Source organism: Canis lupus, chromosome 23, assembly GCF_011100685.1.
Source record: "Canis lupus familiaris isolate Mischka breed German Shepherd chromosome 23, alternate assembly UU_Cfam_GSD_1.0, whole genome shotgun sequence".
In the NCBI taxonomy this organism is placed as follows: Eukaryota; Metazoa; Chordata; class Mammalia; order Carnivora; family Canidae; genus Canis; species Canis lupus.
The window spans coordinates 2,605,301-2,631,563 of record NC_049244.1 but is presented as its reverse complement, the minus strand read 5'-3'; the positions used below and the strand labels follow the sequence as shown (position 1 = coordinate 2,631,563).

Sequence of the window (26,263 nt, the reverse complement as noted above, 5' to 3'; positions counted from 1 at the left end):
GGCTGCCTTATTAAGACAACTCAGTGGTTATGAGGAGTTCCTGAATATGAAGGTTCAGCCATCACTCAAGAACATTGGGGGTTTGGGATCAACTACATCAGGCACTAAGCTGAGGCACTGCAGATAAATAAATGTGGTCTCCATTCCCATTTTACTTAAAATTAGGGCTTTGAATAAATCAGAACAGCTGACTTATGGGGCAGTTAGAAACTAAGGATGACAGACAGTGCGTATCATGTTAGAGAAAGCAGAGAGCAGGAAGGATCCAAATGCATCCCCGAGAGAGAAGGAGGCCCTCGGGATGGGATCAGTTACCGAAGATGGAGAGACACTCCCAAGAAGAGATAGGACAGATACTTGGTCCATACCACAGGGTAAGGCAAATGGCTCATCATAAAGCACATTATTTTTTAAAGTTACCAAAATTTGATATGTTTGATATGAAAACTTCAAACTCTATGGAAATAGAATACCTTGGTTGGCATTACCCTTTCACTGTCCCCTGGTCTATAAGCTCACTCCCTAGGGACAGGTACTGTCAACAGTTCAGTGTGGAATAAAGGAACGTAGTTGCTTCTTTCCTGAACATGACCAAGAAAAGGATTCCAAAGAACATGGTCTGAAGGAAAACAGACCACAGAGCTTACAAGGATCTCTGCTTGCTGAGTTGTAAGATTCGTCTGTGGAGCAACTCACTGATGCCTGACTTCTGCTATCTGTTTTGGAAGAAAAGCCTAAGGTAGGTAATATGTGATTGTCATGTGGAATCTAAGATTCGGTGGCAGTCACCAGGCAAATGACCATTCCATCCTCTGGATAAGGTGTGAACAGGTTCTGGTTAGATGTCAGTGTGTCCACCTGGTTGCTGCCACGGTTAAACCTTAACCAACATGAACGTCTTTATGTTAAACTAACCTGTCACATTGTTAGTGTGCAGAGCCTTGGGGAATGGGACAGGTGTGTTTTAAGGCGAGGAAGAGGAACTTGGGTTGGTGAGTCAATGCCTGGGGCGAGGGGGGTGGGCATCATAATCATAATAGTTCCAGCTCTGGGCAGCTGGAACTCTGGAGGGAATTTGGAAGGGAAAGAAGGGGCCATGGTTCCAGGGGTGGGCTATGTCCAGGGGATGAGTTTTACACACTTTACTTTGCCTGGGGGCAGACAGTAATAATTATGATATAAAGTTAAATTTGGGTCGATTTTGATTAATTTATATCGGCACAGACTTGTCAAAGGACTCTATCTCTCTACATCCTGCTCCAGAACCTTGACCTTGCAGGGATTTGAACAGATCTTGAAAGGCTGAGTAAGGAGGAGTAGCCACACTGTCAGCAGGGCCCCCTTGCATGGCCCATCACAGATCACTGTGTGGCCCTGTGACCAGATTCAGCCCCAGGAGGGATGAGTGCAAGTGGTGTGTGCAGTTTTTCTGTCCTGCCCTCTGTGTTCCCCTTGAAGCCTTACATGCCTTGCCCAGTGACCAGGGAAGTAGGGCACAAGTGGTTGTTTTCACAGATATTCTTCTGATTTTAGTCTATACCATCATTCAGGCCATCACGTTCCCTTTCCATCCACATCTGGCATCTTGGTTGACATCCCAGGTGAAGCCTAGAAATAAACGCTGACAGCAAGATTCCAGTGCAGGTCGTTTCTTTGAGAAGGTGATTCTAGGAAACATAAATAGGGAAGAGGGGAAAGTGTGTTAGTCTGGATTTTCTGAGGAGAAGGTGCCAAGGTGGGATGAAACATGCAGGATTTTATTAGGGGAAACATGTATGTGAGGCACAATGGGGACGGAGCCAGATGAGGCCAGGAGAATTGGCACACCGCCAGACAAAGGTGAATCTGAGAGGGAAAGCCTTTGACTGCCTGCCAGGCTAGGAAGGGTAGCAAAGCCAGCATCAGGGGAGTCCCAGTTCTCCTGGGAATGACCTGCTTTGGAGTCCTCATGATGGTCATTGACTGGAGCAGCCCATGCAAAGCAGGGCTTGCACGAACACAGCCAGGGCTTCACAGCACAGCAGCCGGCCTTAGAAACTGTACGCTCTGATTGGAGGCAAGTCTGCTAGTGCATTCTCTGGCCACCCCAGAAAAAAGGCAGGGAAGGAAGCGGCGTGAAGAGTGCACTGGTGAGCAGCTGGGGGCAACCAAGGCACAATCTGCTGGGGCTCTCTGGGGGACTAGGTAATCCCCCACAGGAGGAGCATGGGCAGGGATGCACCCCCACCATCTTGCAGCTGATTGGCTGGCCCTCACCACCAGAGCTAAACTAGCCTAGCAACCAGTACAGGTTCAACACCCAGCATGTGCTGGAGACACTTGTTAACTTCATTTTGAGAAAGCACTTCTGTTTGCTCCTGCATGGAATCTTTCCACCAGAGCTGCTAACAAACTGAACATATAACTGATTGGGGTTATGCTTCCTCTTTCTTCACACTCCTCACCTCCCACCCCACTCATTTCTGCTGGAGAATTAGAAAAGTGTGAAATACCCCCAGAGTGAGGAACATAGGGGATTCTGGGAAAAACCAGATGGAACAATCCATCGCTTCCCCACTGTAAGGACACACCACCAAACTCTGATTATAACCATTTCTCTTCTTTACAGTTCTGTGTGGAAACTTATGGTCAAGAAAAAAAAAAAAGATTAGAAAGAATATACTGTACTAAGGGTGGTATTATTATGGTTATTTCCCTTTTATTCCTTAATGAAGTGTGATTTTACCTCTTTAAATGTTTAAAAATGGCTATTTTTTTCAACTTTTCTGTATGCTTACATGCTTCCATTATAAGAATTATTCTTTAAATTTCAAAACATTTATTCCTCTTACCTTCCCATTTTTGTTACCTTAATATCCTCTGCTTCCTGTTCTTCCCTTCACTGCACCATTCTCCCTGCCATCAAAAAACAAAAGATTCCATTAATTCCAAATCTTTGGTGGTTCATAAGGGCACATGTGATCTTGGGTGGATGGCAGACTTTCGTTATTCCTGGCTGAGAAGTTCGCTGAATCTGAGGAGTGATGACGATGGTGGGGTCTTACCTGAGAGGAAGATGGCAGATAATATTTGGTCTGAGTTTATATTCAGTCTTCTAAAGAAATGTCGTTTCCTGCAGCAAAACCAAGTAGTTAGTCATCAAATCTCTCGTCCTCTTCTCCTTGCAAACGATAGTGGGACCGTATTTCCCAGATTCCCTTGCAGTTCATAAATATCCCTGAGAATGCTGCAGCCCATGAACAGCAGTAGAAGTGATAGCATTGTTTCCAGAGCTCCAGATGTTATGAGCGTGGGTCCCTCCCTGATCATCACCTGGAGGGGAGATTCCCACCCAGCAGGAACACCCATTCTGGACTTGACTTAGCAAAGAAATAACCTTCAATTGTATTAAGCCATGGAAATGTTTGTTTCAGCAGTGAGCCTACCACAACTAATACACTGTTAATCTTTCATGTCTGCCAAGTTCGCTCTAAATCTACAGAGTCCAAGGTGAATTTGACTGCAGGGACTAGTGGAGCTCCACATTTTAAAAGACCTACAACCTGGACTCTTTTGCAATCACAATACCATGAGGAAGTAGTAGCCTTGTTGTTTCCCGATCTCTTGCTGTCCTCTAGATTACCGTAACTTCCACAGTGGAAGCAGCAGCTTTAGACAGGGAGCCCAGATTATCTGTCCCTACTCAAGAACAAGATGATGCATGAATCTACTCAAACCCTGAGAGCCTCGGAAAATACCAGTTCATTTTAGAAACAACCAACCACCGCAATACTAACAGCTAACTGTGGCCGAGTGAGAGGCTGAGGACTTTGAATAGATGAACTCATTTAATCTATATAGGTACTAGTGATGTGGGTGATAGTCTCACCATTTGGGGAACAGAAGGCACTGAGGCACAGAGAGATAAGAACATCACCCAATGCCACAGCTAGTGAGTATCAGATTCAAGCACAGGCAATCTAACAAAAACAAAATTCTTGGAATTCCAAAATCTTGAGATTCACACTAGAATGAGATGTTCTGTGACTGCAATGCTCTTGGTGCTGGCTGTGTGATGGCCTGTGCATGGTCATTCCCTCCTCCCCTCATTGTGCTCTCATCCTGCTCTTAACATCCAAACTCCTCCTGTTGATGGCCTCAGCTCTGGAAATGTACAGCCTTGCAAAGGATGACACGATCTCCCTCTTTCTTGATCTACTTAATCTCATTAGGCACAAATTGTAATATGCCTTGATTCAGGGAACTTCTCTGCCAAATTAAGTCCCCTGAGATCTCTCACACACAGACCTTGATTTATGAACACCAGACTCTTTCAGTCCTCTGTGATTTTCTTTACTGAAACCATGCAATGCCAGTAAAAGAGAGTTGATGATAAAATCTTGGTTTCCTATGAATTCAGAGAATTCAGGGAACATCAGAGGTCATGTGTTTCAAATACATAGTAAATCTCTATGACTCTACTTACTGGGATGACAATTAGAATAACAACCAGACAAACCCTGGGCTTTGATAGGACACTTGGTTTAATACTGAAATACTAATAAAATGATCTGTTACGACTATTTTCAGTAATTCAACATTTCTTTTACAAATGCCGCATCTACTCGGAATTTCTCCAACTGCAGGACATGGTGCGCTGGACCATAATGAGGATAAAAACAGTTACCATTTATTAAGCACCCACTATGTTCCCAGCACTGTGCCAAGCAAACACTATTGACTTACCATTGCATTCCTATTTTAGAGATAAGGAAACTGACACTCAAGGAGGTTACGTTACCTAAGATATGACAGGCAGTATACTGGGCCCCCCAAAGATCTTCCTGTCCTAATCCCCAGAACCTGTGAATGGATACCCTGAAAGGTAAAAGGGACATGGCAGGTATGATTAAGTTGAGGACCTAGAAAGGGGAGATTATCCTGGATTATCCTGATAGTTCTTATAAGGAAAAGAGGCAGGAGAGTGAGAAAAGGAGATGTGACAAGTGAAGCAGAGGCCAGAATAATGTAAGGCCATGAGTCAAGGAGTATACAGGTGGCCTTTAGAAGCTAGAAAGGCAAGAAAATGGATTCTTCCCTAGAGCCGCCAGGGAGAATACCATCCTGTCAACCGATTTTAGACATATGACCTCCAGCACTGTAACATAATGAATTTGTGTTGCTTTAAGCTACTAAGCTTGTGGTAATTTGTTATGGCAGCAATAGGAAATTGCTAAAACAATGTCACATGGAGGTTGAGTCGTAGAGGCAGGATTGGAACTGTGTTCTGTATGACCGCAGAGACCATGCTCTTTATGTATAAGTTAAATTGCCTTGGAACTTAAATATATGGCTTTTAAAATATGATTTTTATGTTACACAAAATATTATATTAAGAAACAGAATATGCAACCCCAAAGATTTTTTAAAGATGAAATACGAGAGGTCAAAAACATACAATAGACCAAAAGAACAAGTAGAAGGCATAGAACTAGAGTCATCCTTTTTTTTTTTTTTTGAGATTTTATTTATTTATTTGAGAGAGAGAGAGAGAGAGCATGAACAGGAGGGAGGGGCAGAGAAAGAAGGAGAAGCAGACACCCCACTGACCAAGAAGCCCAATGTTGGGCTCCATCCCAGGACTCTGAGATCATGACCTGAGCTGAAGGCAGATTCTTAACCAGCTGAGCTACCCAGGCTCCCCTAGGGATTTCTTTATATGGTAAATTGGTACAATGATGAAGGTGGTATCACAAAACCATAGTGTAAGGATGGATCATTTAGTTCATTGTGATAAGAAACTGGAGTTTAAAATCCAGTAATAAAGTATGTGCAAGAACGCCTCAGTCCCAGGATTTTTTTTTTTTTAAAGATTTTATTTATTTATTCATGATAGTCACAGAGAGAGAGAGAGAGAGAGAGAGAGAGGCAGAGCGAGAAGCAGGCTCCATGCACCGGGAGCCCGACGTGGGATTCGATCCCGGGTCTCCAGGATCACGCCCTGGGCCAAAGGCAGGCGCCAAACCGCTGCGCCACCCAGGGATCCCAGTCCCAGGATTGAGTCCCACATCGGGGTCCCTGCATGAAGCCTGCTTCTTCCTCAGCCTATGTCTCTGCCTCTCTCTCTCTCTGTGTCTCTCATGAATAAATAAATTAAGTCTTTAAGAATAAATAAATAAAGTATATGCAAGGCAGTCAGACTACAGCCTTTCCTCATACCCTGAAATGGAAGACTCCAGATTGACTAAAGTTTTAAATGTGAAAGGAAGGATGATAAAACTAATAAGGGAAAATGTATGAGAAGATCTTCATAACCAAGAGATGGACAACTGTAAGGCAAACAAAGAACAATAGATCTAATTGTATTAAGTGAAAATATTTCTGTTTGGTAAACCAATATAAACAGGTATTAATTTGGAAAAATATAGTCACAATGATTTAAAAAGAGAAAGAATTATTTATTCAAGAACAGGCAAAAGATATGTATAGTCCATTCACAGGTGAGTTTCTCAAACTCATATTAATGCAATCAGATAAATGCAATTAAAACAGTGGACACAACATATTACACCCAAAAGAATAGAGGAAAAATAGAAAAGTAATTAACAATGAGGGTTGATGATATTGTGAGAAAACAGAAAATTTTGTGTGCTGCTAGTGGAAGGGGAGACTGAGATGGTCATGCAGGTAACCTATCTGGCATATGCCCTAGGACCCATGGCTTCTCTCCTAAATAATATCCTAAAGACCTGATCATATGTGGATTGTAAGTGGACGTTTATAAGGATATTCACATCTGTGTTATAGAGCTGGAAGCAATGCAGGGACCTGTCCTTGAACACAACGGATAACAATGTATTATGGACACACCAGAGGATATGCTCTACAGCAGTTACCAACACACTAGCTGTACAGCCGTGTGGACATACCTTAAGACACAGAGTTGAGTGAAAAAAGAAAGAAACAGAGCAAGTTCCAATGCCATATACGCAAATTAAAACACAAAATAACACTATGTTCTACAAAGAAACAACTTATCCAGGGGCTTTTATCAAACACATTGAAGTGGATGTCTAGGGAAAGAAGGGAATAGAAGAGGTGATAAGGGATAAAAAGGAAAATAAATCAATATAACAGGAGTGGTGGTTCCTACAGAGCAATGATGCTGATATGCTGTAACTTCAGATCTTTCTACACCTAAAATAATAGAAATAATAGTTTAAGGCAGGGGAGGGGCTCTTTTCTCTAAGCCACACCATACTACAGAACCAAGTCCCCAGGGGAAGCCACTTTTCCGTGTCATGTCAGTTAGAAAACATGAAGTGTTAACAGGTACCTAATGTCATCTGATTCTGTAAAACACTCAGAGTTATAAAGAACAGAAGCAGGGTAACCTGCATCTCAAAAAGCCCTCTTTAAGCCCTTTTTAAGGGCTTTTTAAGTAAGCTTACTTAAAGTAGGAACTAAAATGTCATTTCGAGTAGTGAAAAAAATTAGAACAGCATCTTTTTAAACTTCAAAAGTGAAACACAACGTTTCAAGAATATGCTTTACCTCATACTTTATAAAATTGTATTTTTAATGCAACACTGGTCTGCTGTATTGCCCAGAGCTGGAAACCATGCAATAAATATTTGTTGGATGAACAAATGAACAAATGATGACCAGTTCTTAGGAAGAACTAAGGATGTGGAATGAGCACTTGGGTGTTATGCTATATGGTGGCAACTTGAACTTCAATAAAAATGAAAATAAAAAAAAAGACAGAACAAAGGATGAATCGAGTGCTAGGTTTTTCTTCAGAGCTTGTCATCATTCATTTCTTTTTTTTTTTTTATTTAAATTCAATTTGCCAACACCCAGTGTCATCATTCTTTCTCTCGTTTTTTAACTGGTTTAACTCTGCAAGATGTTTTGGTTTTGCTGAGCTTGCATGTGACTCTAGTGATTCTCCAACTTCACATTTATCAGCTTTGTGAAAACCTACATATTCACAGGTGTCAGGATTTCTCTTTGCAATTGCCCTGCATTGTATTTACATTGCAAGTGTGGACATGAACATTTTGACAGGAACCGCTTTCATAGCTGATCACTGAGAAGTGGCTTTTTGATCCGTATGTTCACTTCTGCTTACCATGAAACCCTATTTCTCTGAGGGCTCAATGAATGCTCAGGTTACAGAAATACTCTCTACTAGCTCCACTTTGCAGGTAAGAAAACTGAGGTTCACAGAGGTGAAAGGCTTGCCCAGAATCTCATGGCTTGAAAGTGGCAAACCATAGGAAGCACAGTGGGAGGTAGACTATTCACTCACATGACCCTCAAGCAACACTATCAGGGGGTCTCTGTCATTGCTCCCACTTTACAGATGTGGTGCCTTTGAGGCTCACAGAGATTAGCTGCCCATGAGGAATCCTAATAAGTAGGATGCAATTTGAACCTGAGCCAATTTTGGATTTTCACTTCCTCTGCCTCCTCTGGTTTCTCAACTCTTAATTTTTTTCCCAATTCTTTTGTTGTGGTGAAATACACATAACATAAACTTTACCATCTTAATATTTGACTACGTCCAAGTTCAGTAGTATTAGATATTGTTGTGTAACCACCACCACCATCCATCTCCGTAACTTTTTTCATTTTATGAAACCAAGACTCTGTACCCATTAAACAGTAACACTCCATTCCCCTCCTCTCCCAGCCCCTTGCAACCACCATTCTACTTTCTGTCACTATGATTTTGACTACTCTAAGCACTTTATAAAGTGGAACCAAATAATATTTGTCTTCTTATGACTAGCTTATTTCACTTATTATGATGTCCATAAGATTCATCCATACTGTGGCATATTCCAGAATGTCCTTTCTTTTTAAGGCTGAATAATATTCCATTGTGTGTATATACCATGTTTTGTTTATTTGTTCTTCCATCAATGGACATTTGGGCTGTTTCTACCTTTTGGCTATTGTGAATAACGCTGCTACAAACATGAATATGCAAATATCTTTTTGACATTTACACAATAGGCTTTCAATTTTTTTGGATACATGCTCAGAAGTGGGATTGCTGGGTCATAGAGTAGTTCTATTTTTAATTTTTTGAGGAACCTCTACACTGTTTTCCACAGCAGCTATGCCATTACCTTCCCACCAGCAGTGTACAAGGATCCCCTTTCCTCCACATCCTGGCCAACAGTTGTTGTTTTCTAACGTCTTGATGGTAGCCATCCTGATGGTGTTAGGGGGTTATTTTATTATAGTTTTGATTTGCATTTCCCTAATTATCAGTGATGTTGAGCATCTTTTCATGTGGTTGATGTTTATTCATACATCTTCTTTGGTAAAATGTCTGAATAAGTCTCTTGCCCACCTTTAATTAAGTTCTTTGGTTTTCTTGTTGTTAAGTTTTAGGAATTCTATATATTCTGGATATTACTCCCTTATCAGAGGTATGATTGACAAGTATCTCTGCCTATTCTGTGCATTGCCCTTTTGCTCTGTTGATTATGTCTTTCATTGTACACAATTTCAAAATATTCATGAAGTTCAATTTGTCTTTAACTTGTAATTTTTTGAAAAAATATTTTATTTATTTATTTAAGAGAGAGTGCTCAAGAGAGCATGAGCAGTGGGGAGGGGCAGAGGGAGAAGAAGAAGCAGACTCTCCGCTGAGCAGAGAGCCTGATGCAGGATTGGATCCAGGATCCTGGGATCATGACCTGAGCCAAAGGCAGATACTTAACCGATTGAGCCACCCAGGTGCCCCTCAACTTTTAATTCTTGTTCACAATGTCATTCCTGGCCTCTTCTCATCACCATTTCCTTTTTAGCTTTTTGGAAAGTTTGGAGAAACAGAATGGTTGATAATCATTGCTCTGATGACAGATCCCAGCTTGGCATTTTCACAAAGTCATACACTATAAGCACCATTATTACTAAGTCTTTATTGACATCATCCTGAACCTGTGTTATAGCCTGGGTCCTCCCCACTCCAAAAGTAGACTCTGAAATAAGGACTTGGGTGCAGCTGATTTCTCTGGGAGGTGATTCCAAAAATTAGGAGTGAAGGAGAGTGGGACAGTGTGAAAGGAAAAACCACTAGAAAATTGTCGTATTGAGGTCATCATTATGAGCGACTGGAGTTAAAGACCCCAGGAGATACTCTTGGGGGCTTAGAGGATGCTTCTCAGAACTGTCCTCTGTGGGTCTCCATTTATGCATTAGCTTCTAGCCTCCATGGATTGATTCTCCTGCGTGTTTGGGCTGTGCATGGTGGGTGCTGAGATGCCCCCAGATTCCCCAGCAGAGAGGAAGGCTTATTCCCCCAGTGCTGGTGTGCTGCCTAAAGATGGCCATCAGCTATCAGAATTCCTGGGGATAACTCCAGAGAGGAAAACTTCCTCATCCAAGGACATTCTTCCTTCTGGGGGAGCCCACAGTCTGTCAATGCTGGGACACAGAAGCCTGTCCCAGCCCCCTATATTGGGCAACCTTGTAGGGCTATCACAGCTTCAGAGCACGCTGAAGGTTCAGCTCAGGGTCTCTTGGAGACCACATCATGGCTGATTTCTTCCTCTGCCCTACCTGCCTCCATAACCTCAGAGGTTGATGCCGAGATCACTCCTCAGCAAGCCAGACCTGGTACAACTTGTTTACATACCACGCATGGGTCCTTATCTTAGGGAAGGGAAGCCCCAGAGAAGGAAGTGGAGAGCACACAGCTTGTGGAGGGATGCTGTAGGCCAAAGGAGCAAGGGGACTCACAACTCACCAGGGCTGTAACTGCACGTGAGGTTTGGGGGGGCCAGATGCAAGGCCCAAGGACACACCTGCTACCACGAGTCAGAGCTGATTCCCAAACCATCAAACAAATCTGAGTCTTGCTCTGCTGAAGTTTAAAGTTATAATTCATTGCCATTATTTTTGAGCACCTCAATATGCCCAGGTAAAATGATGTTAATCAGAAGAAGAAGTGGAAAGTTATGACATCAAGAATAGTCATGATGAGGACAGACAAAGGCTAAGAACACATCGGCCACTGAAATAAAAGCAAAAGGCCTGTTCCTTTCATAAGCCCAGCCACTGACTTCCAGTCTAGTGCTTTTAGTCTGGCAGGCCAGCCTCCTGCAGTGATGCTGGTAGGAACTGGAATCATCAATATTCCACTGCTACCTTCCAAGTACTGCATGGAGTGCCTCATCACCAAGGAGGGCCTGCATCTGGCTCTTTTCCACCCAAGTCACTGAGAGGAATGGAGACCCATAATCGAGGAAGCAAAAATGCATCTGTCCACACTGCTGAGGGAATCCTAGAGAATGCATACTGGTGCCAGGAAAGGTTTTGGGGAGCTGAGACATGAGCATGGAAGAAGGGCTGAGAATGGCATTACTGATCTCAATTTTGTGCTCACCGGGGCCTTTGCCTATGCATGATACTCTGTGTTTTGTTTTGTTTTAATCCCTGTTTCAGATTAGTCCACAGTCCATCTAAAGGAACTCTCCAGAAGGGAAAAAGACACCAGGATTGAAACTCTAATAGGGGATATAAGGATTTTCTTTTATTTACCAAAGAACAAAATACAAGGAAAGATCAGAATAGTGAAGAAAATCATTGCAGCAGAGATGATGGAAACATTGGCTGGATTGAAAAGATGCTAAAGGAATTTCAGAATAACCAAATTGCGCTCAAGGTACTTAATCCCTTGACTGGGGCCAGTGGCTTCTTTCTAAAGAATATTTATGAAGTCTGGGGGTCTGAGATGCTTCAAATTATATCCGGCAAAAGAGAGAGTCACTTAATAAGACAATAAGGTGAATAATTGTGGAAGTGCAAGCAAATTATGTAGTGGCACCTTTAATTCTATTTTTTGGAGCCAAACAGAGTGGCATGTTCAACGTTTTCTCCCCTTCTGAATGGAAATTAAGATAACAGTATTCAGGAGAAGGAATTTGTGCAGATCCCTGAGTACCTCACTTGGCAAAAGTGAGACTCAGGATTTCCAACAGCAAAGTGAGCGGTGGTGGAAGCTCTGGCAGTGTAGGTATTGGGTCTGACAAAGTCAGATACCCACCACCAAAAGAAAACATCATTGAAAATTATCTAGATCTTCTTTTATTTTATTTTTTATTTTTTATTTTAATTTTTTTAATTTTTTTAAATCTAGATCTTCTAAGAAAAAGGCAAAATTATGTGGTGGTTGTGTCACTGCTGATCACCTTTTTTTTTTTTTTTTTTTTTTTTTTTTTTTTTTTTTTTTTTTTTTTTGGTTTTTTAAAAATTTATTTTTTAAAAGTTAATATGTGCATAAAAGGAAACTGAAAAACACAAGAAGCAAAGAACAAAGTCATCCATAATCACAAGCAGTTTGCAGTTTGACTTCTAGGTCCCGTGTGTGTATCTATCTACACAAGTAAGCATTTTAAGTAAGATTGTACAGTTATGTATCATGCTTTTACACACCATGAATATTTATCATGTCAAAGTCCCCAAACTATGAGTATTTTGATAACCAAGAATACACCAACTCCATCTGAAAAAAAAAAAAAAAATGTAATCCTGCCTTTCTTGGCGACAAAAATGGCAACAGGAACTCTGGATAAAGATATTGACAGAGTTACAATTAAAATACTGCATTCCCTTAATGTTCAATTAAAACTGAGACATAAAGTAACAGAGTACACAACATATAATGCTTCTAAAAGAATTCATCATCCAATCTATAATATTCAATTAGCAAAGAGGTATGTTTCCATTGAATCACTTAATGTATTCCTATAGTACAGCCAAAGAGACTAATACACGTTATCATTAAAATGTAAATATGAAAACATCCGCATACAATTCTCCCTCTATACTTCCTTCTGCCCCTCTGCTGCCAACCTAGTAAGTTCTGACATTTCTCAGAGACAGCTTAACAATCTCATGTCCAAGATGCTTCTTTCCTATCAATGATAACAAAGAGAAACTTATAAATTGGTTAATTCACTAGCTGTACATTTTATCATACATTGTCACCTCAGGACATCCAAAAAGCTTAGATGTTGCAAAATAACGAAACTTCTCCACAACAAACACAGGTACTTCATAAAAACATACATATAAACCTATGGTTATAACCTAAAACTGTCTTCTAGATGTGGAGATACTAGCAAAAAGCCCTTCCCTTCACCCCTCCTCTGCTCCCTCCACCATATTAACGACTAAGTATAGGACTACATCTAGCTCTAAGAAGTGGATTAACAGACACTCCCAGAACAGTCCTTCCTAAAAACTAACAAAAGGACATTTATAAAGGGATTATTTTACTACCTCTACTTTTAAACAGAATTTTAGTCTAAAGACTCAAGGGCACAGAACCCTTCTCTTCTCACTTCTTCCCTGCCCCTGTCCCCCAGTGAACAGTCAGCATATTCTCCAAGACATCAGGTTTAACAATTCCATTCCCAAAGTAACAACCATTCCTGTAAATTAATACTTAAAGGGTGTTGTTACTTTAACTCTCTACTCCTAACATGTTGTTCACTTTCAAACATCCAGAATACTAGATGTTTCAAGTTAAGTATTTAAAATTTGCCCACTACATACATAGTAGCACTGAAAAAACATTCTGGCCTAACCCTTCCTCTTCTCATCTATATCAACCTAGTGAAAAGTATAAGCATCTGTAATACTTAGAGGGGATTTAACAATTTCACTTCTAGTTTTCAGAATAGTCTTTCCTATGAATTTAAACACAAAGTGTACACTATGTATTTGTTTACTACTTTTGTCATACACTGGCAACCTCTTTAACATCTAGAAAGACTAGATGTTGTAAATTAGGACTCATTTGTCCTTTATATACACTATATACATAGCTAAGTACAACAAAATGCAGACCTACAGGACAATGGTTAATCCCACCTAACTATAAACATACTGGTGTAAAGCCCTTTGCACTTTCTTCTCCTTTCTCCCTGAACCAGCACAGATATATAATGTGTGCTGCTCTGAGAGGTGGTTTGATCACTTTGATCATACCATTTTCAAAAGATAGTATTTCATATGAATTTTAACAAAAGGATTATCTACAAGATGTGTTATTTTACTACCTCTACTTTTAACATACTTTGTGCACTTCTAAACATCTAGAAAGGCTAGATGTTTCAAATAAGGACTTAAGTTTGTCCACTATATACACAGTAGTGTTGAATAAACTACACACATGTAACAATGGGTTATATCTGAAAGTGTCTTCTGCATAGGAACATTCTAGTCTAGAACCCTTCATTTCTCCCTTCTCTCCACTGCCAACCCAGAGGGTGAGTAGACAGGCACATGTCACTGAGATGTGACTACAATGTTCTCTCTCAAAGTCCTTTTCAGAAGACAGCCTTTCAATGAATTTTAACACAAAGTGTACAAAATGTGTTAGTTTACTAACTCTACTTTTGTCATACATTGGCAACCTCTTTAATATCTAGAGACTAGATATTATAAAATTAGGACCTATTTGTCCAGTATATATACAATATATACAGTCGAGTTGAATGCACATAACATATATCGCAATGGATAAGCTGAAATTTCCTAGCACACACTAGCAAAAAATCTTTTGCAATTTCTTCCCTCCCACCTCCCTCAAACCACTGAACAAGTATACTGTTCAGAGAGGTGGTTTTAGCAATTCTATTTCCATAGATAATATTTCCCATCAGTCTTTAAAAGCTATTTACAAGAAGCGTTACTCTACTTCTAAATACATCAAGCATTTCTAAGTATCTAGAAAGACTAGATATTTCACATAAGAACTAACTTGTCCACTATGTACATAGCACTGTTAAATAGAATTGCACACACCTAACAACAGGTATAATCTGAGGTATTTTCTAAATATGACCACCATTTTGGCCTAAACTATTCCCTCCCTCACTTCCTTCTCTCCCCCACTAATCCAGTAGACAGGTACAGACATGTGTAATGCTTAAAGGTGGTTGAACAAATTCATATCCAAAAGTTATTTACAGAAAAAAAGCTTTCCTTTGAATTTCAACACAATGTGTACAGAATGTGCTAATTTAACTACTTTGTCATACATTGGCAACCTCTTTAACATCTAGAGACTAGATGTTGCAAAACTAGGACTCATTTGTCCATTATATACACTATATACACAGCAAAATAAAATGCACAGACCATACAAAAAAATGGTTTTATCTGAAAATGTCCAAGTATGAACACACAAGCATATTACCTTTTCCAATTCTTTCCCTTCCACCTCCTCCAAACCACTGAATATACATGATAGCCTATATTGCTCAGAGGTGGTTTAACAATTCCACTCCCAAGAGTTATTTCCTATGAATTTTAGCAAAAAGATATTTACAGAGTGATATTTTACTACCTCTACATTTAACATACGTTGGGCACTTCTAAACATCTAGACAGACTAGATGTTTTAAATAAGGACTTAATGTGTCCACTATATACATAGCAGTCTTGAATAAACTGCACACGTGTAACAGTTATAATCTGAAAGTGTCTTCAAAATAAGAACATTCTAGCCTAAGACTAACTCTTCGCTTCTTTCTCCACCAGCCCAGTGGGCTATAATGCTCCAATTTTCAGAAGACAATCTTCCTAAGAATTTTAACACAAAATGTACAAAACATATTAGTTTACTATTTTTGTCATACACTGGCAACCTCTTTAACATCTAGAAAAGACTAGATGTTGAAAATTAGGACTCATTTGTCCAGTATATACACTATATACACAGCTAAGTAAAACAAAATGCAGGAACATAAAGGACAATGGTTAATCTTCCCTCTCCATAAACACACCGGCAAAGCTCTTTGCACTTCCTTCTCCTCCCTCTTCCTTTGAACCAGTGCACAAACACAATGCATACTATTCAAAGTGGTGGTTTGGCCATTCCCCGCAAATTAAACAGCATTTCCTATGAATGTCAACGAAGATATTTACAAAATGTATTTTTACTACCTCTATTTTTAACATGTATCAGGCACTTCAGAACATCTAGAAAGACTAGATATTTGACAAAGGTACTTAGCATTGTCAACTATATACACAGTAGTTGAGGAATAAAATGCACACACAAAACAATGGTTATAATGTGAAAATGTCTTCTAAGTATGACCAGTCTGGCACAGAACCTTCTTTTCTTCCTCCTCAAGGTCGTCTACTTCATGTCCTCTTACCCACTGCACAAACGTGAACGTGTCGCTCCTGATGTCGCTTCTAGAAGTGATCTAACAATTCCATTTCAAAAAGTCATTTCCAAAAGACATTTCTATGATTTAAAAACAAAAACAAACAAAAAAAACCCACAAAAAACCAAACAGGCATTTACAAGACGTATGATTTTCTAACTCTACTTTATCATATGTCGGCAACCTCTTTACATCTAGAAGGCCTAGATGTGGCAAAAGTTTTCTTTTGAAAAGGTTGGGGGGTAAGTTGAGAGCAGCTTTTTCATATTATATACACAGGCCTTCTATAAACGGCCAGTAAATCTTCCCAAAGGGTGGTCTTCCTATTGGCCAAACGCGGTTCGTAATTCTCCCATTTCGATCTTCCGACAGCAATGTCTGTAGAACGAAGACCAACCGCCTTTGGCCCATTAACTGTTCCACCCGTCGCCGACCGGGGCGGGGGGCGGGGGGGAGCTTCGCTCACCTTCCGGCCGTTAGGGCCTCTGTCCACTGTTCGCCGTAGGTGAGGTTTCGTCCACCTGGGGCGGAGTGGTCATCCCGGGGCCCGGGTCTGTGGGGCGCCAAAGCCCGAGGGCGGCCGAGCTTACGTCCGCGGAGACCCGCCTTCTCAGGCCCTCGGAGGCCCCAAGGGCCGGGCCGGCGTTTGAGCGGCCGCCATTCTTCTCACCCCGCCACACCCGACGTCCAAAGGCTCCGCGGCCCGGCTGGCTGGGCGGGGGCTTCGCGTAGGCTCCGCAGAGCTGGGCCAGGAGAGTGGGCAGCCGGCGAGGCCCGGCTCCGAGAGGCCGCAGCCATGGGCGCCGGCGTGGGGGTGGGGGTGGGGGTGGGGGTGGGGAGAGGCTCACAACTGCTGCAAAGTGTGGGCCTGGCCGGTGGGCAGCTGCGGCGAGGGCGCTGGGTGTCTGCAGGTCCGAGCTCCTGACCTCTCCTTGGGCCCCCCAGTTCACCCCCGGCCTCAGGCCGGAGGGCCTGGAGGGCCCGGGACAGACCGCCGCCCTGCGCTTCTCACCTCGCTTTCTGCCGGAACTACTGCTGATCACCTTTAACCTATTCTCCAGTTCACCCAACTAGGGGAGGCTTCGATTGGCTTAGTCAGGCAATATATCATCACTACTAGATCCTTCTTCATTGAAGGCAATCAACCTGCCATGAATTCCTGTGAGACTGAGTTTCAGGAGGGTGAGGACTGTGTCCCCTTCTCTTGTGGCTGTGCTGTGCTCAATGTGTAACATGCTCAGAGTCTGTTGGCTGAATGGGTAAAGGGAGCTAGAGTTTGCTGATGTGAATACCCAGCCTTTATAATTCTCCCTCTTGCTCATCTGTCCTTCCTACTCCCTACCCTACCCTCAAATGACTCAGGGGCTTTTTTCTTAAGACCATATTAGCTACCACTAGGATTTGCTTTTGGCCTGGATTTTCCAGACAATCATATCCAAGAGATCTCCAAAACACGAGGTTAGTGGGAAATAAAGATCAGAAATGAATGGCACTGATATTCCAACAGAAGAATCCTAAGCAATTAGAATAAAAATGCAGGAGGCAAAGCAGGGGGAGCGGAGCGTGGACCAGAGGGGGATCCAGTAACACTGGTTTTGTAAAATTTAATAAAACGTATAATTGACCCTCATTAGATTTATTCACATTACAAAGAGAAAGCTGTTTGCTAATGAGAAAAGCTTTATTCCCCAAATTTCAGATCACGAATTCATTTCCCTCTTCCTTGCTGGTTTGGCACATTTTTAAATGGCTTGGTTAAAACAATTATTAATCCTAAATTAAATATCCATGACAATTAATCCCCCAAGAGCCAAGGAAAGTTGCTATTGCTTCCTACCTCATTTTCTCCGTGACCAAGTTGTTACTTGCTCTCTCTAATGCTACTTGTGAGCTTTATTAAAGCAGAAGAAATACACTCTAGGTTAAAGGGGAGAAAATAAATAAAAATAAAATAGACAGTGAAAATGTTTGTTAATTAGGCCATAGGCGGGCATTTTTAGCTTTGTTTTACTGTGTACTTATTAAGGATTACATTTAAAATCGAAAGGCCAAAATGTTTATTATTAGCTGTATACTTCATCTGTAAAATATGAATTATAATTGTACCTCATAAACTGTTGCAAGGCTTAAATGAGTTAACCCATGTAAATTGCTTAGAACAGTGCAGAGTGCCCCACAAGCCCTGGTCCATGCCAGCTGTTATCATTGTGCCCCTGTGTGTTCTTTCCACACATTTCAGCTATTATTTTGGCATTATGTCAAATAATATTTTTAAAAATATCTGATCAACGTTTAATTTGGACTCTGAGAAACTAATTTTCTTTCTCTCTTTTTAAGATTTCTTTATTTATTAGAGAGAGAGAGATTGAGGGCAGAGGGAAAGGAGGGAGACAATCCTCCAACAGACTCCTCACTGAACATGGAGCCAAATGCAGGTCTCCATCTCAGTATGCTAGATTATGACCTGAGCCGAAATCAAGAGTCAGCTGTTCAACCGACTGAGCCATCCACATGCCCAAAACTAAATTTCTCTTTAAAAACTTTTATATTCTTCTGTTTGAAATAAAAGTAATTGCAGACCTTCCTCTACTTGCAATGGGGTTACATCCCAATAAACCAGTCATAAGTTGAAAATATCAGGTCAAAAATGCATTTAATACCCCAAACCTACCAAACATCATAGCTTAGCCTAGCTCACCTTAAATATGCTCAGAATACTTACAATAGCTACGGGTGCAGAAAATCCTCTAACATAGAGCCTATTTTATAATAAAGTGTTGACTATTTCATAGAATACTGTACTGAAAGTGACAAACAGAATGGCTGTAAGCATATGGGTTGTTGACCTTCCTGATGGCATGAATGACCTCAGTGCTGCGCTTGCTGCTGCTGTTCAGCATTATGAGAGGATGGTGCATATTGCTAGCCTGTGGAAAGATCCAAATTCAAAATTCAAAGGATCGTTTCTTCGGAATGCATATCACTTTCACACCATCGTAAAGTTGAAAAATTCTAAGTTGAACCATCATAAATCAAAGACTGTGTGTACACGTATTTGTTATATGCAGTTTTCTGGATCAGAAAAACTGGGCAGTGTTTTAAATGTTTTAACTATTTAGATCATAAACCATTCCTTCTGTTATACACTTTTCTGTTTCAAAATTTCAGCAACATTAGCTGCTAAATTCAGCGATGGCCAGCTGATGAGGCTTCCCCTACTGTGTCCACCTCTCACAAGTCAATGAGAGAGACTCATGGACAGGGCACAGCTGGTCTTCGTCACATATTTTCATCCAGGTCCAGTCCTCCTTGGTAGGAATGAAGCCAATTTCTCTTTGTCAATTGTAATAAGCCTCGACAGAGATAGATTGGAGTTAGGGTATCTTATTTCCATGCGAAGACATTTATCTTTTTTCCCTCCAAAAGATGCCTAATTTGCATTTTCCAGTGGCACACAGGATGCCCTGTCTAGAAGCCTGAGTCAATGGACAGCATACTCTCTAGGGTGCATTTAAGTACTCCTTACAGTCTGTACCTCTGAACAGGTGCCCTCATGGGACACAGCTTCAGATGACTCCCAAACCAACTCCTACCTCATTCACACTCTATTCAAGTTCTCCTCCTAATTGTCTTATTTTTTTTTTTCCAGAATCATACATTTATTTCAATGTAGGGCCAGTGCAGCATGTGGGGAAGCAAGGAGAGGAAGTTAGAGGCTCAGAGGACCAGCAAGTAGGAGATCAGAGTTTTCCAATGAAGATTTTACTCTGAGCTGGAAATGAGTTGCCCTTTGGGTTCCAGTACAATCTGTGCCATTTATCTGCCAGTCTCTCAAAGGTAAACTAGAACATCTCCCTGCAGGTAGTCACCCTGACAGTGAAATGGGCAATTTCTATCCTTGTCTCATTTCGTCTTCACAGCCAAGTTGTGAGGTAGGCATCTGTATAGCTCAGGGACACCTAAGTAAAGTGGTTTGGCCAAAGTAAGAGTTTTATTTCCCTCATGTGACACAAAGTCCAGACAAGGCTGGTACAGCTGCTTGAGGAGTTAATTATCAGGAACTCAAGAACCTGCTCCACTACCATTCCTGAGCATGTGCCTTCCAACTTCATTGTCACAAGATGGCTGCCCCTCCTTCAAGAATAGCATTTATGTCCCAGGCAAGAAGAAAGGGAAGGGCAGAGAGTAAAAGGCATGTGCCAGCTGAGTCTGGCCCTATTTATAAGGAAAGCAATAGCTCTTCTTGAAGCCACCCCAGCAGGCTTCTGGCCACCTCTCATTAGTAGGAACTAGCAATATGGTCACCCCTGGGTGAAGGGAGCCTGGGCAGGGGAGCACTTAATTTGGGACATTGTCTTTCCAAATAAGACTAGGCTTCCATTGGTAAGAATGGAGAGGTTGTGGAAGTAGACGAGGAGCAGTGTCTGCCTCACTACTATTATTCCTGTTTTACTGATGAGGAAACAGCTTTGGAGAAGCTACAAGATCTACTCAAGGCCATGCACCCGGGCAGTGAAAGAGCCAGACCTTGCCTCCAGGTCCTCCATCTGTGCAGATGCCTGTGTGAGGTGGTACAATGAGCAGGAGCACAGAAGAACCAGGTCAGTGATCCTCCTGCACAATATAGCACAGTTGGAATTCAAATATAAGGAATGGTTAATTTTTTGTGTTCCTGGGTAATATCTTTCATTTATTTGCCAGTGATGTGGATATAATTTGAGCTGCACCTGTTTTACTGACAGAAAAAGTTCAAGCCACTTAATCCAACTATTTACTTAATCAGTGGAGGAACTGGGAACAGTGCCAGATTCATGATGAGTTGAAGGCAAATGAGCATTCCACTGTGTTGGATATGCTACCCTGCTCTATGAAAGAAATCCTAGAAAAATCAAAGACATAGAATACCTTTGGGATTGATAAATAACATCTCCATCATGCTTCTTTAATGAGGTTTACTCAAGAATTTAAAATTTCTCCCAGGGCTGCTGGTCTGTGACCATTCAGAAAACTGAGAGGTATCCCAGCAGATAGAGAGGAGTGGTACTTGGTTTTCTCTTTAGGGGTTGTATACAACATACTGGCTTGAAGGAGATTGCTGCCAGCCTTGTGAGCCATCTATACTTACCAGTTCATTGCAGTGTCTCCTTCACTGTGTACTATGTATGTGAATAATCTTGATCATAGTTAGGTCAGAAGAGTCATAAAATCCAAATTCAAATCTATGTAGATTATTGGTGCATAAAGGTGGACCCGTGGCCAAAAATACTGTCCTACTCTAACGCAGTCACTTCAACTGCATGCCTCAGTACCTGGGTATCTCAGCCACCTCTAGGCCTTTGCCTGGGTAGATCCTCTGCTGGACCTGACCTTTCTCCTTACCTTGAACTCCCCCAGAGTAGCCCCTTCACATCCTTCTAGCCCCAGGTTAGCCATCCCTTGTCCTGTAGGTCAGGATTAGGATTCCTTCCAAATGGCTTCCATAGTCCAAACTCAGAACTGGCCACTCTGTAAGGTTAGCAGATAACTAAGGTGATCATATTATTTACCACCTGAACTAGAACCCTTAAGAAGGAATGGCAACACTATTAGTAATTACACAAGAATAACCACTATAGACAAGCACATGTATGCTCAACTCCACTGATTTCAGAGGTATTAAAATATGAACATAAAAAAGATACATCTTTAAATCAGTGAAATATAGCATTTAACTTTTCCAATTGTTTGGACAAATGAAAACTGTGTTTTCCATGGCCTTTGTGTGTATTCTATTGTTATTGAATGTTTGTTTTTTTGCTTAAGTGATAGAACCTCACAAGGTTCCAGAAGATTCTTGACACTGTGTGTCAAATGTCTTAAAATCATTCATACCCTTTGACTCAGCATTTCTATCTCTGGGAATCTATCCTATAAAAATATTCGAAGTTTTGTAAAAAAAAAAATTGTCTGTACTTATCATAGCATTAATAAAAAACAGGAAATAATTTAAATATTTGGCCTATAAAGTAGATTAAATAAACTATGGTACAAATTGACAGAATTTGTATATAGACTACAAAAAGCCATTGAAAACTTATGTTGTATGGGGCACCTGGGTGGTTCAGTCAGTTAAGCGTCTGTCTTTGGCTCAGGTCATGATCCCACCAATTGGGATCGAGCCCCACATCAGGCTCCCTGCTCAGTGGGAAGTCTGCTTTTCCCTCTCCCTCTGCCCCTATCCCCCACCCTGGTTGTGCTTTCTCTGTATCTCGAATAAATAAATAAAATATTTTCTTTTTAAAGAAAAATTACATTGTAGAGATTGATTTAATGACATTTTGTTAAGCAGAAAAAGATTTATAAAATAATTGAAACAATTCATTTTTATTTGTAAAATATTTTTGAAAAAGAAATCTATAGATGTTTTCTCTATATGTCAGAAAAAGATGGAAGGATATACACACCAAAAATCATTTATGATAATTTGTTTTTCCCTGTGCTTTTTAATAGTTTCCAAGTGTAAGTATAAATAAAATTACAAAAAAGGACTTAATGTGTACTTCTATATAAAAAACATTTTAGGTAGTGTTTCTGTTTTTCTGTACTTCATCTGGTTCTAAGAAGAGAGACATACTTTTGAAACACATTCTCCTCAAGACTGGAAGCTGGTTTGGGGTAACAAAGCCAAGCATCTTGTCTGGCTAAACATATTTTCTTTTTGGCATACAAAGAGCCAATTTTGTACATAGGATCATACTTTTATACTGTTCTTCTAAAGAATGTTTTTAAAGAGAAAGAATAGGTGTTCCTATTCTTTTTCATGCAGCTATACTGAACTGGCCTCAGAGCCATCTAGAAAACTGTGTTCACCTTTCAGCAGAAAAGCTGACTCCCTCCAGGCCTTGGGTCCAAGATCCCAGTCACTCTGAAGAATGATGATGTCACGCCATGGTCAATAACAGCAAGGGAAGCAGCTTTTTCAGTGCTGGTCCCAATGCCTTAGCCTCAAGCCTCTTGAGCATCAGAGAATCTGTAATGAACAGCACAGAACAAAATACAGGATAGGTGTCTCTATGTTCAAGTAATTTCCTGATTCCAGAATCTGCACTGGAGCCCCAGTAGCTCTTTTCTGCAGTTCCAGACCTGGTCTACGATGCTCAGCATCTTCCTAGCATAGCAGCAATTCATGGGTTCCAGCCCAAAGGCACAAGTAGTTTCTGATCTCAGGGTATCACTTTCTTTCCTTATTGTTTTTCCAGTCCTTCCAATGCCCTGTAACCAATTTTCTTTAAATAAAAAAAAGACTACTTAACATTAGTCTCCATACTTAGTTACAAAGAAAAGCTCTACTCTCTTAGCAACTTTCAAATGTATAACACAGTATTATTAACTATAATCACCATGCTGTATATTACACTCCCATGGCTTATTTAATTTACAGCTGAAATTTTGTACTTTTTGACTGTCTTAACCCATTTTGCCTACCCTCCCCACTACCTCCCCACCTCTGGCAACCACCAATATGTTCTCTATATCTATGTTTTGATTTTTGTTGTTGTTTTATATTCCACATATAAATAAGATCATATGGTATTTGTCTTTCTCTGTCTGACTTATGTCACTTAGCATATTCCCCATGTATGTGGTCTTCAACAGCAAGATTTTATTCTTTTAAAAAAAAGATTTATTTTTCCATGAGAGACACACACACACACACGCACACACACAGAGAGAGAGAGAGGCAGAGACATAGGAGAAGGAGAAGCAGGCTCCTGCAGTTCCAATGCAGAACTTGATCTCAGAACTCTGGGATCATGCCCTGAGCCAAAGGCAGATGCTTAACCACTGAGCCACCCAGGTGTCCCGATTTCATTCTTTTTTAATGGCTAAATAGTATCCCATTTCTATCTTCTTTATCCATTCATCCATTGATATACACTTAGGATGTTTCCATATCTTGGCTATTATAAATAATGCTATCATGAATACATGGATACAGATAGCTTGTCAAATTACAGTTTTCATTTTCTTTGGATAAATATCTACAAAATGGAATTGCTGGATTATATGATATTTCTATTTTTAATTTTTTGAGGAACCTCCATACTGTTTTCCATCATAGCTGCACCAATTTACAGTCATATTAATAGTGTACAAGGGTTCCTTTTCTCCACATCCGCATAATACTTATTTCTTGTCTTTTTTATAATAGCCATTCTAACAGGTATGAAATGATATTTCATATTGTGGTTTTGCTTTGCATTTCCTTGATAGTTAGTGATGCTGAGCACCTTTTCATGTACCTGTTGGCCATCTATGTCTTCCTTAGAAAATGAGTCTATTCAGATTCTCTGCCCATTTTTTTTAATTGGATTTTTTTTTTGCTATTGTATGAGTTCTTTATAAATTTTGGTGATAAACTCATTATCAAATATATGATTTGTAAATATTCTCTCCAATCAGTAGGTTGCCTTTTCATTTTGTTGATGATTTCCTTTGGTGTGTCAATTTTCTGTACTAAGTTCTCTCTTTTTTAAATACCTAGATAGTTTTTACATTCTTGATGGGACCATGAGTGATATACCATAATAGCTCAGGTTACCAGACTCAGGGTGTTTGTATTTTAACATTCTAGAAACTGATACTTCATTCTAGATACTGATACTTTCTCGGAAGGTGAAAGTCTACTTGGGGAATTTCCCATCTCTCCTATGTTTTAAATGCCCTTTGCCTTTGAGATAGGAACAAAACCTTACTGTGGCAAATGTTGGATGCATAAGGGTCCACAGGCCATAAAGGGTCTGAATAGCTATGACCAGGTTGCAACCATAGTTACCCACTCCTTCCTCCCTAAGACCCAGAAAAAGCCTGGACAGAAAAAAAAATCCATCATTGATATCCAAATGAAGTATGTTCAAGGATAGCGGGAAGCCACCACTGGAATTTTTTTATTGATTGGGGAGGGATGGCATGTCCTCAGAGAAAGGGAGAGGAAGCCCTTACAGAGGAAAATGTGGACGTTGAGGAGGCTTGAGCAGTGAGAATGGGAAAGGGGAGCACCCCTTTGGAACACTCAGGAGGCCTGGTCTCCCAAACAAGGTAAGTTAGCTAATAAATCCCCTCAGTTTATATGATTTGGGAGACTTAGACTGGAATTCCTTCTAAAGGCATTGTTAAAACACCACCAGAAGTCACTTTACATTTAGGATACAGAAAACTAACAAAGCCTATTTTCGAAAGGGTAACCTCCCTTGCCCCCAACACATAAACACTGTATCGACTTCTGGTGACCCTTATCCCATTTCCCTCAGACTGGCAGAAGAGACCCCAAGTTAGAGTCCCTTCCTTTTTCCCTCTGCCCAAAGGGCAGCGTGGGACGCCCCCCAGTCCTGTGGGATGGAAAGGAGGGGCCTGGAACAAGAGTTATGTTCCAATATTGGGGTAACTGAGGGCCAGTTCCTCGGCTTAGTCATATCTACATCCAAACAGAATGGCATATAGTCGGCACTCAATAAATATTTATTGATTCAAATTCGGTCTGCACTTCTATGCATGCCACCCCCTTTGCATCTTCTCTGCAAGTCTACCAACTGGAAAACACTTTGCAATGCTGTTTCTGAGCCAATACACACCATCATTTCTTTTACAAACCTTCTGGGACTTGGATTAGTTTTGAGAAATCCACTAGCATTAGGGAGTCCTATGAAAGGGTGTGAGGATAAAGAAAGACAGTCACTGTTCAATATATTTTTGCTGACTGGTGTGCAGCTTGGATGTTAACTAGTACCAAGTGAGCAGGTCTCATCAGATGTGTAATGGCAATGAAGTGGCTCACTTCTTGGGTGAGACTAACTTGAAATCTCTTTAGAAGAAAGAGGGTATGAGATAAGCTTTCCCTTCTGAGAAGTAAATTGGCAGGGTTTACTAATTAAAGTTAAAAGCAAATGTCTGAGTCACACTTCCTTTCTGGCTTTCTGGCTCCTTCCTTTTGGTCTCCCACTTATTTCTAAAACATGTGCTGCTCCACTGGAAAACACTGTGGATAACACATTTGACACTAATGCAGACACTAATGATTTTAAGTTTTTCCAACCAAA

At 40.8% G+C, this 26,263-nt stretch overlaps 2 long non-coding RNA genes across 7 annotated transcripts in view; one reads left to right on the top strand and one right to left on the bottom strand.

The window, feature by feature from the left end:
- Nucleotides 1-23,192, bottom strand: LOC111091894. The gene is made up of 3 exons (XR_005376787.1): nucleotides 23,037-23,192; nucleotides 2,849-2,895; nucleotides 1-1,667 (listed from the first exon to the last, which is right to left on the bottom strand). It is a non-coding gene; the product is annotated as an uncharacterized LOC111091894 (long non-coding RNA).
- LOC111091893 overlaps nucleotides 1-26,263 on the top strand; it is a 34,018-nt gene that overhangs the window by 2,298 nt on the left and 5,457 nt on the right. For 2 of the 6 annotated variants that reach the window (XR_005376781.1, XR_005376786.1), the window contains exons 3-6: nucleotides 515-739; nucleotides 11,446-11,665; nucleotides 19,837-20,024; nucleotides 20,556-20,788. This is a non-coding gene — a long non-coding RNA (uncharacterized LOC111091893). The remainder of the gene's footprint in view (nucleotides 1-514; nucleotides 740-11,445; nucleotides 11,666-19,836; nucleotides 20,025-20,555; nucleotides 20,789-26,263) is intronic. The other 4 variants (XR_005376783.1, XR_005376784.1, XR_005376782.1 and 1 more) reach the window with 4 other exon arrangements.